Source organism: Giraffa tippelskirchi, chromosome 13, assembly GCF_054371585.1.
Source record: "Giraffa tippelskirchi isolate mGirTip1 chromosome 13, T2T-mGirTip1v1.2.pri, whole genome shotgun sequence".
Classification (NCBI taxonomy): domain Eukaryota; kingdom Metazoa; phylum Chordata; class Mammalia; order Artiodactyla; family Giraffidae; genus Giraffa; species Giraffa tippelskirchi.
The window spans coordinates 28,878,075-28,895,134 of record NC_137287.1 but is presented as its reverse complement, the minus strand read 5'-3'; the positions used below and the strand labels follow the sequence as shown (position 1 = coordinate 28,895,134).

General features: G+C 41.3%; 1 long non-coding RNA gene and 1 other non-coding gene across 2 annotated transcripts in view; one reads left to right on the top strand and one right to left on the bottom strand.

The window, feature by feature from the left end:
* LOC145532072 (uncharacterized) overlaps positions 1-17,060 on the bottom strand; it is a 318,302-nt gene that overhangs the window by 152,618 nt on the left and 148,624 nt on the right. The gene's annotated exons all lie outside the window — the stretch shown is intronic.
* Positions 14,660-14,733, top strand: TRNAE-UUC (transfer RNA glutamic acid (anticodon UUC)). Its single transcript has one exon. It is a non-coding gene; the product is annotated as a tRNA-Glu (tRNA).

Here is a 17,060-nt window from a genome sequence, read left to right as displayed (position 1 = left end):
ACTCTGACCTTTCTTTGCTTCTCCCTACAGATTGAGACTAACTAATCTGATTGGTGAGGTTCCGGAGGACTTGCCTTCCACTGGGAGACTCAGTTTGTCTCTAAAGCAAGGAAAGGTGGTCCACCCACTCTCTTGTTCAATAGATCTCAATCTCTGAGGTGAAAAAGCCAGGGTTCCTCTCTGTTTCCTAGTGGTCAGCACTTCCTGGAGTCCTCTCTGGCCCCTTCCTGTGAAAACCTTGAGATGTTAAATCTGTCAGTGACCCTCCATGCAGTGTGAATTTTAAAATTTCATTGAGTGAGAAATTTCAAAACTGGGTGAGAATTTCCAAAATCTGTTTTGCTTCCTAGTGCTAAAAGTAGATGGATGATTTAAGACCTAGATATTGGGGAAGGTAGGGAGAGATATCAGATCCACTCTGTTCTCCAGTCTGCTTTTACCAGACTTCCATGCTTTGGAATTTAATGGACCATAGTGATAAATAAGAGACTTTATTTTTCCACCAAACTCCTTATGAATGTTCCTTTCTCTTAGAACTAGGACAGCAGCAGAAGGCAATAATCAGAATCTCTATCCTCTAATATGTCTCAAGATAGAGTATTTAGTGAAGCTTGGAGGCTTCACAAAACCACACATAAACATAGGGCATCTTCCTGAACATTCACTTTACTCAAAGATCTGGAAAGTGTTTATTTTAATTTCTGGGCTTTTAGAAGATTTTATCATAGGCATATCCAAGCCCAATTATCAAAATATCATTTTCCCAGGTTGACCAATCTCATGGAATTTTTCACATTTAAAATTATGAAGCATGTCACTTTTATGTGCATGGAAGCAACTGAATAATTATGTGCCTTCAGTTGTTGGGGCATAATCGAAAGATGTATTAAAGTAAACGGGGTCTATAGGGAAAGTAAAGATTTTGATAATGTCGCTGAGTTTCAACATGGCTGGTGGTTGATGCAAAGGAGTTGATGTGCTTGAGCAAGATTTCCTGAGTGAGTATGAATATCTCTGCACACCTAGAATTTTAACGAGGATTTCACTATATGTACCAGTTTTTCTACCATTTAATTATATAGAAAATCCACAGCTCCTTTGCAATTCAGTTCAGTTCAGTTCAGTCGCTCAGTCGTGTCCGACTCTGAGACCCCATGAATTGCGGCACGCCAGGCCTCTCTGTCCAAGTTCTTTACATAAATTTGCCTAATGTTTGCTCTCCTCAACTGACATCTATTTCCCACAATAGTGAGCAACTGATAACACAGATATACCAAAATGTATTCATTGGCTGTTTGATTGATTTTTAATGTCACTCTTCATGTACATTTTTCACAGAATAGTAACTTACAAATTATATTGTCAGCTTGGAACATAGCTTAGGATTTAAAAACTAGAAGCTTGTAGACTAAGCATGAAATTAGGAACAAAAACACAATGATGAGGGAAATTTAAAATAACCTGGAATCATCTATTTCCACAAGGGACTTACAGCAAAAACAAAGATAACCCTCCCCAACAAAACTCCAGAACTGGTGGTAGGTTACAATTATAAGCATAATATGGACTGTAGGCAAATGCCTACTTTAAATGAGGGTTTTGGAGGGAGGCGGGGCTAAGATGGCGGAGGAATAGGACGGGGAGACCACTCTCTCCTCCACAAATTTATCGAAAGAACATCTGAACGCTGACCAAACTTCACAAAACTACTTCTGAAGGCAGGCAGAGGACGTCAGGCTTCCACAAAAACTGCGCATTATCTTCAAAAGAGGTAGGAGAAATTATAAAAGATAAAAAGAGAGACAAAAGAGTTAGGGACGGAGACCCGTCCCGGGGAGGGAGTTGTAAAAGAGGAGGAATTTCCAAGCACCAGGAAACCCTTTCACCGGCGGGTGTGGGGGAGGATTTTTTATCTCGGAGGGCAACGTAACTGGGAGGGAAAAAATAAATAAAATCCACAGATTACGTGCCTAAAGCAACTCCCAGCAAAGAACCCCAGACGCTCGCATCATCCGCCACCAGCAAGTGGGGGCTGAACGGAGAGGAGCAGGCGGCATTGCCTAGGGTAAGGACCGGGCCCGAGTGCCCCGAGGGCAATCTGAGGGAGCTAACGTGAGATAGTAACCTAAACTGTGGGACAGCGAGAGAGAGAGAACTATCCCGCGAAAAGCCCAACTCTAAGGCACTGCCGGCCCGCTCACAGAACAAAGGACTGAGCGATACCAGAGGAGAGCTAGCCGGCTGCGGACCGCCCCATCCCCCGCCGGACACAGCGGGCAGGCGGGGCCCGCCAGAGCCGGAAAGGGGCAAACTCGGCTCCAGAGAGGGCACCCCCTACCAAACTGCAAACAGGCTCCCAGTTTCTAAGCAAAGACTGCCTGAGTTCCCGGAGGGTCGACAGCCGCCGGGAGGGTCGCAGCCAGAGACCAGCTCCCCAGAATCGACACAAAGCACACCGGAGCCGGGCGCGCCCGTAAACCGAGGCGGGGTCCAGGGAGGTGATAAGCCGCACCGCCCCAACAGGGGAGAGCACCCTCGCCAAACTCCTGGCCGCCTGGGCAGCCCCGACCGGGAACGGCATAAGCCGCGGGCGAAACCCACAAGCCGCGGGCGAAACCGAGTCTGCGCCTTTGTGGAGTAACCGGGAGCCTGAACCTGAGCGGCTTAGACCTGGGAAGTACACGCAGCTCAGGGCCCGCTCCCTGGCCGAGTAACCTGAAGCCTGAGCAGGGTAGACGGGGAAAGCACACACAGCCGTGAGCGGGGGCGAACCCAGTGCGGCCGAGACACTGCGAGCTTACCACACGCACGCCAGAATTGCAGTGTTCCTTCCTCCCCACAGCACGATTGAACAAGCGAACCTAAAGAGATCACCTCCACCGCTTTGTTGCAGGGCGGAAATTAGATACTGAAGAGATCTCCAAACAGAAGCCAAATAAACAGAGGGAAGCGCTTTGGAAGGGACAGGCCAACAGATTAAGATCACTGTAGTTAATACCGACTGCATTGAAAAGGACCTATAGATCTTGAAAAATATAAGCAGGAATAAGGATCTATCTAAAACTGAGCAGATCCCACACTGCTCACAACAGCTCCAGAGAAAGTCCGGGATATATATATTTTTTACTATTATTTTTTTTTTTTTTTTAATTTTTTTTTTTTAATTAAAAAAAAAAAAATTTTTTTTCCTCTTCTTTCCTTTTTCTTCAAGTCCTCTATTACACCTTTAACTTTCATTTTCATAACCCACTATTAACTTGCAAAAAAAAAAAAAACCCTATTTTTGAAGCAAACTACATACATATATCTTATACCTTTTGTGTTTTCTTTTTTTTAACGTTTTTTTCCTGTTCTACATTTTTTTACTGTTTCTTTTTTTTACTGTTTTACTGTTTTTTTTTCTTTTTACACTGTTTCCTTTTTTTTTCCTTTTTTTTTTTTTTTAGATTGTAAGTTTTATAAGAGTCTAACCTCTACTCTAGATTTTTAATCTTTGTTTTACATATTTGATATCAACTTTGTACATTTAAGAACCCAATCTTTAGGACCCATTTTTACTCAGGAGTGTGATCACTGGCCTGATCACTCTCTCCCCCTATTGATGCTCTTTCTTCTCCCTCAGGGAACCTCTATCTCCCACCCTCCTCCTTCTCTTCTCAACCCAATTCTGTGAATCTCTGAGGGTGTTCTGGGTACCGGAGAACACTTCAGGAACAGGATACTGCCCAGATCTCTCTCTCCCCTCTTAATTCCTCCCTTTCTACTCATGCTCACCTCTGTTACCTTCCTCCCCCCTCTCTATGTATCTCTGTGAACCACTCTGAGGGTTCCAAACTGTGGAAAGCACAGAGGGAAGTGCTTACTGGCTAGATTGCTCTCTCCACATTTGAATTCCCCTCTTCCCCTCCTGGTCACCTCAACCCACCCCCCCCCACCTCATCTCTCCATGTAACTCAGTGAACCTTTCTGGGTATCCCTCACTGTGGAGAATCTTTTCACCATTAACCTAAAAGTTTTATTATTGAGGCTGTATGGAAGGAGAAGTCTTGAGGCTACTGCAAGATTAAGACTGAAAGCCAGGGGAAACGTTAATTAATAAGAGACCATCCAATAGCCTCCATAAATTCACTGAAACCAAGCTCCACCCAAGAGACAATAAGTTCCAGAGCAAGACATACCACGCAAATTCTCCAGCAACGCAGGAACATAGACCTGAGCATCAATATACAGGCTGCCCAGAGGCACACCAAATCCATAGACATCTCAAAAATTAATACTGGTCACTCCATTACACTCTAGAGAGCAGAAATCCAGCTCCACCCACCAGAACACCGACACAAGCTCCCCCAACCAGGAAGCCTTGACAAGCCACCTGTCCAACCCCAACCGCAGTGAGGAACCTCCACAACAAAGAGGAACTTCATACTACCAGAATACAGAAGGGCCACGCCTAACACAGCAATCTAAACAAGATGAAAAGACAGAGAAATACTCAGCAAGTAAAGGAAAATGAGAAATGCCCACAAAGCCAAACAAAAGAGGAGGAGATAGGGAATCTATCTGAAAAAGAATTTAGAATAAGGATAATAAAAATGATCCAAAATCTTGAAAGCAAAATGGAGTTACAGATAAATAGCCTGGAGACAAAGATTGAGAAGATGCAAGAAATGTTTATCAAGGACTTAGAAGAAATAAAAAGGAATCAATATAGAATGAATAATGAAATAAAGGAGATAAAAGACACTCTGGAGGGAACCAACAGTAGAATAACGGAGGCAGAAGATAGGATAAGTGAGGTAGAAGATAGAATGGTGGAAATAAACGAAGCAGAGAGGAAAAAAGAAAAAAGAATCAAAAGAAATGAGGAAAACCTCCGGGACCTCTGGGACAATATGAAACGCCCCAACATTCGAATCATAGGAGTCCCAGAAGAAGAAGATAAAAGGAAAGGCCATGAAAAAATACTCGAGGAGATAATAGTTGAGAATTTCCCTAAATTGAGGAAAGAAATAGTCACAGAAGTCCAAGAAACCCAGAGAGTTCCAAACAGGATAAACCCAAGGCGAAACACCCCAAGACACATATTAATCAAATTAACAAAGATCAAACACAAAGAACAAATATTAAAAGCAGCAAGGGAAAAACAACAAATAACACACAAGGGGATCCCCATAAGGATAACAGCTGATCTTTCAATAGAAACCCTTCAGGCTAGAAGGGAATGGCAGGACATACTTAAAGTAATGAAAGAGAATAATCTACAACCCAGATTACTGTACCCAGCAAGGGTCTCATTCAGATATGAAGGAGAATTCAAAAGCTTTACAGACAAGCAAGAGCTGAGGGAATTCAGCACCACCAAACCAGCTCTCCAGCAAATGCTAAAGGATCTTCTCTAAACAGGAAACACAGAAAGGATGTTTCAACACGAACTCAAAACAACAAAGTAAATGGCAACGGGATCATACTTATCAATAATTACCTTAAATGTAAATGGGTTGAATGCCCCAACCAAAAGACAAAGGGTTGCTGAATGGATACAAAAACAAGACCCCTATATATGCTGTCTACAAGAGACCCACCTCAAAACTAGAGACACACACAGGCTGAAAGTGAAAGGATGGAAAAACATATTTCATGCAAACGGAGACCAAAAGAAAGCAGGAGTCGCAATACTCATTTCAGATAAAATAGACTTTAAAATAAAGGATGTGAAAAGGGACAAAGAAGGACACTACATAAAGATCAAAGGATCAATTCAAGAAGAAGACGTAACAATCATAAATATATATGCACCCAACATAGGAGCACCACAATATATAAGGCAAATACTAACAAGTATGAAAGGGGAAATTAACAATAACACAATAATAGTGGGAGACTTTAATACTCCACTCACGCATATGGATAGATCAACTAAACAGAAAATTAACAAGGAAACACAAACTTTAAATGATACAATAGACAAATTAGATTTAATTGATATTTACAGGAGTTTCCACCCCAAAACAATCAATTTTACCTTTTTCTCAAGTGCACATGGAACTTTCTCCAGGATAGATCACATCCTGGGCCATAAATCTAGCCTTGGTAAATTCAAAAAAATTGAAATCATCCCAGCCATCTTCTCTGACCACAATGCAGTAAGATTAGACTTCAATTACAGGAAAAAAACTATTAAAAGTTCCAACATATGGAGGCTAAACAACACGCTTCTGAATAACCAACAAATCGCAGAAGAAATCAAAAAAGAAATCAAATTATGCATAGAAACGAATGAAAATGAAAACACAACAACCCAAAACCTATGGGACACTGTAAAAGCAATACTAAGGGGAAGGTTCATAGCAATACAGGCGTACCTCAAGAAACAAGAAAAAAATCAAATAAATCAACTAACTCTACACCTAAAGCAACTAGAGAAGGAAGAAATGAAAAACCCCAGGGTCAGTAGAAGGAAAGAAATCTTAAAAATTAGGGCAGAAATAAATGCAAAAGAAACAAAAGAGACCATGGCAAAAATCAACAAAACTAAAAGCTGGTTTTTCGAGAAGATAAACAAAATTGACAAGCCATTAGCCAGGCTCATCAAGAAACAAAGGGAGAAGAATCAGATCAACAAAATTAGAAATGAAAATGGAGAGATCACAACAGACTCCACAGAAATACAAAGGATCATAAGAGACTACTACCAACAGCTATATGCCAATAAAATGGACAACTTGGAAGAAATGGACAAATTCTTAGAAAAGTATAACTTTCCAAAACTGAACCAGGAAAAAATAGAAGATCTTAACAGACCCATCACAAGCACAGAAATCGAAACTGTAATCAGAAATCTTCCAGCAAACAAAAGCCCAGGACCAGACGGCTTCACAGCGGAATTCTACCAAAAATTTAGAGAAGAGCTAACACCTATCCTACTCAAACTCTTCCAGAAAATTGCAGAAGATGGTAAACTTCCAAACTCATTCTATGAGGCCACCATCACCCTAATTCCAAAACCAGACAAAGATGTCACAAAAAAGGAAAACTACAGGCCAATATCACTGATGAACATAGATGCAAAAATCCTTAATAAAATTCTAGCAAACAGAATCCAACATCATATTAAAAAGATCATACATCATGACCAAGTGGGCTTTATCCCAGGAATGCAAGGTTTTTTTAACATCCGCAAATCAATCAATGTAATACACCACATTAACAAATTGAAAGAAAAAAACCATATGGTTATCTCAATAGATGCAGAAAAAGCCTTTGACAAAATTCAGCATCCATTTATGATTAAAACCCTCCAGAAAGCAGGAATAGAAGGAACATATCTCAACATAATAAAAGCTATATATGACAAACCCACAGCAAACATTATCCTCAATGGTGAAAAATTGAAAGCATTTCCCCTAAAGTCAGGAACAAGGCAAGGATGCCCACTTTCACCACTACTATTCAACATAGTTTTGGAAGTTTTGGCCACAGCAATCAGAGCTGAAAAAGAAATAAAAGGAATACAGATAGGAAAAGAAGAAGTAAAACTCTCACTGTTTGCAGATGACATGATCCTCTACATAGAAAACCCTAAAGATTCTACTAGAAAATTACTAGAGTTGATCAATGAATATAGTAAAGTTGCAGGATATAAAATTAACACACAGAAATCCCTTGCATTCCTATACTCCAATAATGAGAAAACAGAAAGAGAAATTAAGGAAACAATACCATTCACCATTGCATCAAAAAGAATAAAATACTTAGGAATTTATCTACCTAAAGAAACGAAAGACTTATATATAGAAAACTATAAAACACTGATGAAAGAAATCAAAGAGGACACAAACAGATGGAGAAATATACCGTGTTCATGGATTGGAAGAATTAATATAGTGAAAATGAGTATACTACCCAAAGCAATCTATAGATTCAATGCAATCCCTATCAAGCTACCAATGGTATTTTTCACAGAACTAGAACAAATCATCTCACAATTTGTATGGAAATATAAGAAACCTCGAATAGCCAAAGCAATCTTGAGGAAGAAGAATGGAACTGGAGGAATCAACCTGCCTGACTTCAGGCTCTACTACAAAGCCACAGTCATCAAGACAGTATGGTACTGGCACAAAGATAGAAATATAGATCAATGGAACAAAATAGAAAGCCCAGAGATAAACCCACGCACATATGGACACCTTATCTTCGACAAAGGAGGCAAGAATATACAATGGAGAAAAGACAATCTCTTTAACAAGTGGTGCTGGGAAAACTGGTCAACCACTTGTAAAAGAATGAAACTAGAACACTTCCTAACACCATACACAAAAATAAACTCAAAATGGATTAAAGATCTAAACGTAAGACCAGAAACAATAAAACTCCTAGAGGAAAACATAGGCAAAACACTCTCCGACATAAATCACAGCAGGATCCTCCATGACCCACCTCCCAGAATATTGGAAATAAAAGCAAAAATAAACAAATGGGACCTAATTAAAATTAAAAGCTTTTGCACAACAAAGGAAACTATAAACAAGGTGAAAAGACAGCCTTCAGAATGGGAGAAAATAATAGCAAATGAAGCAACAGACAAACAATTAATCTCAAAAATATACAAGCAACTTCTGCAGCTGAACTCCCGAAAAATAAACGACCCAATCAAAAAATGGGCCAAAGAACTAAACAGACATTTCTCCAAAGAAGACATACAGATGGCTAACAAACACATGAAAAGATGCTCAACATCACTCATTATTAGAGAAATGCAAATCAAAACCACAATGAGGTATCATTTCACACCAGTCAGAATGGCTGCTATCCAAAAGTCTACAAGCAATAAATGCTGGAGAGGGTGTGGAGAAAAGGGAACCCTCTTACACTGTTGGTGGGAATGCAAACTAGTACAGCCACTATGGAGAACAGTGTGGAGATTCCTTAAAAAACTGGGAATAGAACTGCCATATGACCCAGCAATCCCACTGCTGGGCATATACACCGAGGAAACCAGAATTGAAAGAGACGCGTGTACCCCAATGTTCATCGCAGCACTGTTTACAATAGCCAGGACATGGAAGCAACCTAGATGTCCATCAGCAGACGAATGGATAAGGAAGCTGTGGTACATATACACAATGGAATATTACTCAGCCATTAAAAAAAATACATTTGAATCGGTTCTACTGAGATGGATGAAACTGGAGCCCATTATACAGAGTGAAGTAAGCCAGAAAGAAAAACAACAATACAGTATACTAATGCATATATATGGAATTTGAAAGATGGTAACGATAACCCTATATGCGAGACAGAATAAGAGACACAGATGCATGGAACAATTTTATGGACTCTGAGGGAGAAGGTGAGGGTGGGACGTTCTGGGAGAATAGCATTGAAACATGTATATTATCATATGTGAAACAGAACACCATTCCATGTTTGATGCATGTGACAAGGGCTCAGGGCCGGGGCAATGGGATGATCCAGAAGGATGGGATGGGGAGGGAGGTGGGTGGGGGGTCCAGGAAGGGGAACACATGTAAACCCATGGCTGATTCATGTCAATGTATGGCAAAAACTATTACAATATTGTAAAGTAATTAGCCCCCAACTAAAATAAATAAATTTATAAAAAAAAAAAAAAAAATGAGGGTTTTGATAAATATCCATGATGCCTAGATTTTGGTCTCTACATACCATTCTCTGCTAAAAGGAACCCAGGATTTTTTGCAGAAATAGCTGACTTGAGCATAAAACATACATGATGAACCTGGAATAGTTTATGCCAGAAAGAAAGAAATCTACTAGAATTTCATGGAGTCAAGAGAATTCAGAGCCTAGCCCAGCCTGATGGGGCTCCTACGGATCCAAGATGCTTTATTCACAGAAAAGGATACTATTACCCAAGTTATTTATCAATTGTGTCCCAGCTCTTTCTCCACCCTTCTACACTCGTATGTTATCCTAGTTGGAATTCTGCACACTAAGTTTCACAGACTCCTTTGAGGGACTGGCTTCCTGTTAGGAACTGCTGATGGAAGATTCTAGAGGAGGAAGGAATAAGAGAATGTCTCTTTGTTTTACTTCTCCTTTCAGTATTATTCCAGCTGCAGTGGTTAGCTCCAATCTCTAGCTTCATTAAATGCTCCCAGTACCAGCTCCTCGCTGGCTTGAAACCCTTGTGGCTTCCCTGATAGCTCAGTTGGTAAAGAATCCGCCTACCATGTCAATGTATGGCAAAAATCACTAAAATATTGTAAAGTAATTAGCCTCCAATTAAAATAAACTAAAAAAAAAAGAATCCGCCTGCAATGCAGGAGACCCTGGTTCAATTCCTGGGTTGGGAAGATCTGCTGGAGAAGGATAGGTTACCCACTCCGGTATTCTTGGGCTTCCCTTGTGGCTCAGCTGGTAAAGAATCCACCTGCAATGCGGGACACCTGGGTTTGATTTCTGGGTTGGGAAAATCCCCTAGGGAAGGGAAAGGCTACCCACTCCAGTATTCTGGCCATGGAAAATTCTGTGGACTGTATAGTCCATAGGGTTGCAGAGTCAGACATGACTGAGTGAATTTCACTTTCAATTTCAATACCAGCTCTGCAGCCCTTCCACTGAGCTCCTAGCTTCCAATAATCCTACATTTTCCTTTTCATCCTCTCAAGGATAAAACCAATTTCTAACCTACAGAGGAATGAAAAAAAGGTTCACTCATGATCTGGCCATTATATTTGTCTTTGCTTTCTCTAGTGATAATGATACTGTCTTACAAGTCATTAACTATTTAGTCAATTCAGTTCAGTCACTCAGTCATGTCCAGCTCTTTGCGACCCCATGGACTGCAGCACACCAGGCTTCCCTGTCCATCACCAACTCCCGGAGCCTACTCAAACTCATGTCCATCATGTCAGTAATGCCATCCAACCATCTTATCCTCTGTCGTCCCCTTCTCCTCCCACCTTCAATCTTTCCCAGCACTGGGGTCTTTTCCAATGAGTCAGTTCTTTGCATGAGCTGCCAAAGTGCTGGAGTTTCAGCTTCAGAAACAGTCCTTCCAATGAATATTCAGAACTGATTTTCTTTAGGATTGACTGCTTGGATTTCCTTGCAGTCCAAGGGATTCTCAAGAGTCTTCTCCAACACCACAGCTCAAAAGCATCAATTCTGTGGCGCTCAGCTTTCTTTATAGTCCAAATCTCACATCCATACATGACTACTGAAAAAAACATAGCTTTGACTAGATAGACCTTTGTTGGTAAAGTAATGTCTCTGCTTTTTAATATGCTGTCTAGGTTGGTCATAGCTTTTCTTCCAAGGAGCAAGAGTCTTTTAATTTCATGGCTGCAGTCACCATCTGCAGTGATTTTGGAGCCCAAGAAAATAGTTTCTCTCACTGTTTCCCCATCTATTTGCCATGAAGTGATGGGACCGGATGCCATGATCTCAGTTTTCTGAATGCTGAGTTTTAAGCCAACTTTTTCACTCTTCTCTTTCACTTTCATCAAGAGGCTCTTTAGTTCTTCTTTGCCTTCTGCCATAAGAGTGGTATCATCTGCGTTTCTGAGGTTATTGATATTTCTCCTGGCAATCTTGATGCCAGCTTGTGCTTCATACAGTCCAGCATTTCTCATGATGTACTCTGCATATAAGTTAAATAAGCAGGCTGACAATATACAGCCTTGATGTGTTCCTGTTGCAATTTGGAACCAGTCTGTTGTTCCATGTCCAGTTCTAACTGTTGCTTCTTGACCTGCATACAGATTTCTCAGGAGGCAGAACAGGTGGTCTGGTACTTCCATCTCTTTCAGAATTTTCCACAGTTTGTTGTGATCCACAGTCAAAGGCTTTGGCGTAATCAGTAAAGCAAAAGTAGATGTTTTTCTGGAACTCTCTTGCTTTCTGAATGACCTAGCAGATGTTGGCAATTTGATCTCTGGTTCCTCTGCCTTTTCTAAATCCAGCTTGAACATCTGGAAGTTCATGGTTCACATACTGTTGAAACCTGGCATGGAGAATTTTGAGCATTACTTTGCCAGCATGTAAGATGAGTGCAGTTGTGCAGTATTTTGAACATTCTTTGGCACTGCCTTTCTTTGGGATTGGAATGAAAACTGTTAAAATAACTACTAGTTATTAACTATTAACTAATAGTTTTAATTAACAATTAATTAAAATAGGTAACTATATTAACTATCAATTTACATCATTCTTGATTATAAAATAACTGAAAGGAAAATGTCCACATTTTTACATGTTATTATATATTTTTATTAAACATGATAGCCCATAAGAGAAAAAAAAGTTTGCATTTCGGCAAAAAAGGCTTCATTTTCTATAATTGTTCACCTTGAAGACATCAGGTCCAGCTGCATCATTCACCAATAGCACACTGTCCTAAGCAGCTTGGCCCTTGGTTTTCTCATTGTTTAGTGGGATGATAAAAAGTGACATCATCTGACGTGGTTTTAGTACTAGCTTTTTAATAAAACTTTCAAGGAGACACCTTGAAAGCTTATTCGATTACACAGCTATCTACTCAGGGAAGATGTTGGTTAGCACTTCCAAGCTCATGACTAAATTGCTATGCTCCTTCAAGGAGATTAGAAAGCCATTAAGATAAGGTAAAATCTGGAAAAGGTGAATTAATTCCTTGCTCAATGTCAAGCAGGCACTTATGAAGTTGTTTTGCTTAGCTCTTTTGTTTTGTTTTCAAGCCTGAACACTTTTAGCAACAAGTGCAAAACCAAACAACGAAACATCTTCATCACTTGTGAGAAGGGGCCACAGGGAAAGCAATAGTTAAGAGCTGGAGAAAGAGGGTTTGACATGGAGATTAAGAGTTGTCTGTGACTCTTAGTTCATTTATACTTGATAAAAATTACCACTTTAGTAGTCTAAAAAGGCATCAGTAATGCCATGTGTAAAACAACCAGCTAGTGGGAACCTACTTTATAGGGCAGGGAGCTCAGCTTGGTGCTCTGTGGTGACCGTGAGCAGTGGGATGGGAGGGAGGTCCAAGAGGGAGGGGATGTATTTAATATGTACACATATACCTGATTCACTCCATTGTACAGCAGAAACTAACACAACATTGTAAAGCAGTTATTCTCCAATAAAAATAAATTTTTAAAAACTTTTTAAAGGCATCACCAAGACTTCCCTGCTGGTCTAGGGGTAAAAGAATCTGCCTGCCAGTGTAAGGGACATCAGTTCGATCCCTGCTCCAAGAAGATTCCACATGCCTCACAGCAGCTGAGCCCATGTGCCATAACTACTGAGCCTGTGCTCCACAACAAGAGAAGCCACCTCAATGAGAAGCCTGTGCTCTGCAATGAGTAGCCCCAGCTCACCGCAAGAAGAGAAAGCCCATGCAGAGCAATGAAGACAGCACAGACACTAATTATTAATCAAATGTTTTAAATATCTTATTTTAAAAAGGCATCAGCAGCTTTCTTTGCTGCAAAAGTCCTGTGATGAGTATTCCCTGGGACAGCACTGTGGTTCAGACCTTTCCATGGACTGTGTGACCCAAGAAGTATAACATCTCCACAAGAGGGTTCACTTTTCAAAATTGCCACCAGAGCTTGGCTGCGTTGCTTCACTTCTCTGGCAGCTTCCAAGGGCTTCTCATCTCTGTGGCCAACCTGACATGCCTCACCTCTCGGTGAATAAAACTTTCTGTCTCTGTCCACACATCCTGAACTGTTAAGTCAAGGCAAAGAAAAGATTCAGGGCCTGGGTACTAAATATTTTTCCAGTCTCCTCTCTCTTCAAATCAGCTAATTAAACAAGACAGAGTGGTCTTAAAGATTCATCAAACTGATCATAAAAATTTCAAAGTCTTCATATTGTGCTTTACACAAAATCCAGGTCTGTGACCACTGACTGGGGGTCCCTGAAGATCCGATCCTGAGTCTTGTCTCACTCTCCATGGTCCAGCTACTCTGCGGCCTCTTCATTCCTGGGAGAGATGAGTTCTTTCCCAACATGGATTCTCGATACATCCTCTTCCCTCTGTTCAGAAATCTCTTCCCCCATTCTTTGCAGGCTGCTTCCTGCCTGCCTCCATTAAACCCTGAAGAAAATGCATGTCCTCAGGAAGTATTCCCTGAGCACTCTATCAAAAAGTGTCCCATGCTGCATTCTGTCACAGCATCATATACTTTCCAGAACATTACTCACAGTTTATAATTATACACCTAGGACATTATTGGATGAATGTCCATCTTTACTGTTAGATGGCAACCATGACTGTCAATCTAGGGATTGTCAAACTTTTTCTGTAAGAGGCAAATAGTAAATATTTTCAGCTTTGTGGACCATACAGTCTCTGTCACAACTACTCAACTCCACTGTCATAGTGTGAAAACATTCATGGATAATTTGTTAGTTAATGAGTGTGACTATGTGTGCTCAGTTGCTCAGGCGTGTCCGACTCTTTGCGACCCTTTGGACTGTAGCCTGCCAGGTTCTTCTGTCCATGGGATCTTTCAGGCAAGAATACTGGAGTGGGTGACCATTTCCTCCTCCAGAGGATCTTCCTGACCCAGGGATTGAACCTGTGTCCTTTGTGTCTCCTGCATTGCAGGAGGATTCTTTACTGCTGAGCCATCCAGGAAGCCCATATGAGTGTAGCTGTGTTCTAATAAAATTTATTTATAAGATCTGGGAATCCCCTGGTGGTCCAGTGGTTAAGACTCAGTGCTTTCACTGCCGTGGGCCCAGGTTCGATCCCTGGTCAGGGAACTAAGATTCCACAAGCCACACCACAAAGCCAAAAAAAAGAAAAAACATATTTACAAGATTTTAAAGATCTGTCCACTAGCCAGTGCTCTGATCCCTAGTCTAGCCTATTGTTATACCCTCAGTGTCATGTACATCTCCTAACATGTAGAAAGTGAACCAAATAGTCATTGGATGGATGAATAAATGAATGTTTAGGCTAATGTTTGGATGAGCTTGGGCTTCAGAGTTAGAATTAACTCTCCGTACTGGATTCAGAGTTCTTGCTCTAGTCAATTTTGTTCCCTTCTCTTCTTCAACACTTCCCAGCCAGACTTTCATTTATGGTTTGACAAGTCACTCTCCCTCCTTGGGCTCCACTAAATCTAATCTCAGAGTTATTCTTTTGCTGTACAGTAATGTCTGTGATTCACCTTTCATTGACTTGGATGGAACATGATCATTTGCTCATATCACTTCTACTCCATTGTTCCCAGCAGTTAGCCACAGAACATTTTTTCCAGGAAAAAGAGAGAAGGTAAGGAACGGCTGTGAATTCTGTATATAATAACTGGTACATCCTTTTGGGGATGGCAAGTTGCAGCATCCATTAAAATTGTAAATGTGCCTTTCAGCCTAGCCATTCTTAGGACTTTTCCCATAATGCCCTTGTACATGTATTAAGAATCTGCTGCTGCTGCTGCTGCTGAGTCGCTTCAGTCATGTGCGACTCTGTGCGACCCCATAGTCGGCAGCCCACCAGGCTCTGCTGTCCCTGGGATTCTCCAGGCAAGAACACTGGAATGGGTTGCCATTTCCTTCTCCAGTGCATGAAAGGGAAAAGTGAAAGTGAAGTCGTTCAGTCGTGTCCGACTCTTAGCGACCCCATGGACTGTAGCCTCCCAGGCTCCTCCGTCCATGGGATCTTCCAGGCAAGAGTACTGGAGTGGGGTGCCATTGCCTTCTCCTATCAAGAGTCTAGAATCTGATATAGTATAAAACACAGGGTAGACCTTCTCTGTGATTGGCTAACTATTTACACAGACTCCCAGTGATACCCCTGTTGTTTCACTCTCAGTTGACTTCTGTTCTCTGCTACATCTAAGGCAGGCTTATATAGAACTCTTGTAAGAATGGTTGTAGTCCTTCATGGTAGGCAGTTTCTGCCGTGGACTCCAAGGTCCTCACTTCCTAGATGCTCATCTCCTGCTATTCGTGCCCTTGTATAATTCCCTCCTCTCGAGTGTATACTAAAGAATAGAATATGGCTGACGTGATAAGATGTCACTTTCAAACTCCATTACAAAATACTTCTACTCCTCTCTCTCTCTGGCTCTTTTGATGAATGCTGATAAAGCAAGCTGCCATGTTGTGAGATGCGCTATGGAAGGGGCCATCCTGCAAGGAACTGAGGTGGCTTCGGGCCAACAGCCAGAACTAAAGCCCCCAGTCCAGCAGCACACAAGAAACTCAATCCTGCCAACAGCTACAGGAGTGATCTGGGAACTGGGTCATCTCCCACTTGAGTCCCAAGATAACATCTTCTCTACCCAACACCTTGACTGCAGTCTCGTCAGAGAATCTAAGCGAAATGACCATGTTAAGCCATACTCAAATTTCTGACCTATAGAAATTGGGATATAATGAATGTCCTATTGGTTTTTTAAAAATCTTTTCAAGCTGTTTGCCTTCTGCTTTTGCACCAAACCTCCAGTCATTCATTTGTTCTTTCATTCATTCAGACAAATATTCACTGGGCCCATGGGGCTTCCCTGGTGGCTCAGTGGTAAAGAATCTACCTGCCAATGTAGGAGACACGAGTTTGATCCCTGGATTGGGAAGATCCCCTGGAGAAGGAAACGGCAACCCACTCCGGTATTCTTGCCTGGGAAATCCCATGGACAGAGGAGCCTGGTGGGCAACATACTATGGTGTCACAGAGTCAGACATGACTGAGTGACTAAACAACAAGAATTATAGGACCCATAAAGTACAAAACGTAGTAACCATCGTATCTCACTGAATCTGTGTACAATTGCTCTGATTTCCTTTCCAACTGATCTGAGCACTCCTCTTACACTCATACATTATGCTCATTGCTTGCTCTTTGAAGTCACTGTGTTGGGAGAATTGTTTTGTAGGTAACGAATACATCCTCTCTACTGAGCTGCCAGCCAGGCATCCTTGTCTGGGGTCTTGATGCCTCCAGTTGCATTGCAAACAAGTAGACCTGGTTTCTACTCACCGACATTCAAGGAATTCTCTGGTTTAGAGGTAGAGAGAACCCCACTCTCTCCTTGTATGGGTAATACATTTTCCCTATGCCTATGTATCTCCTTCTCCCTTCCTTG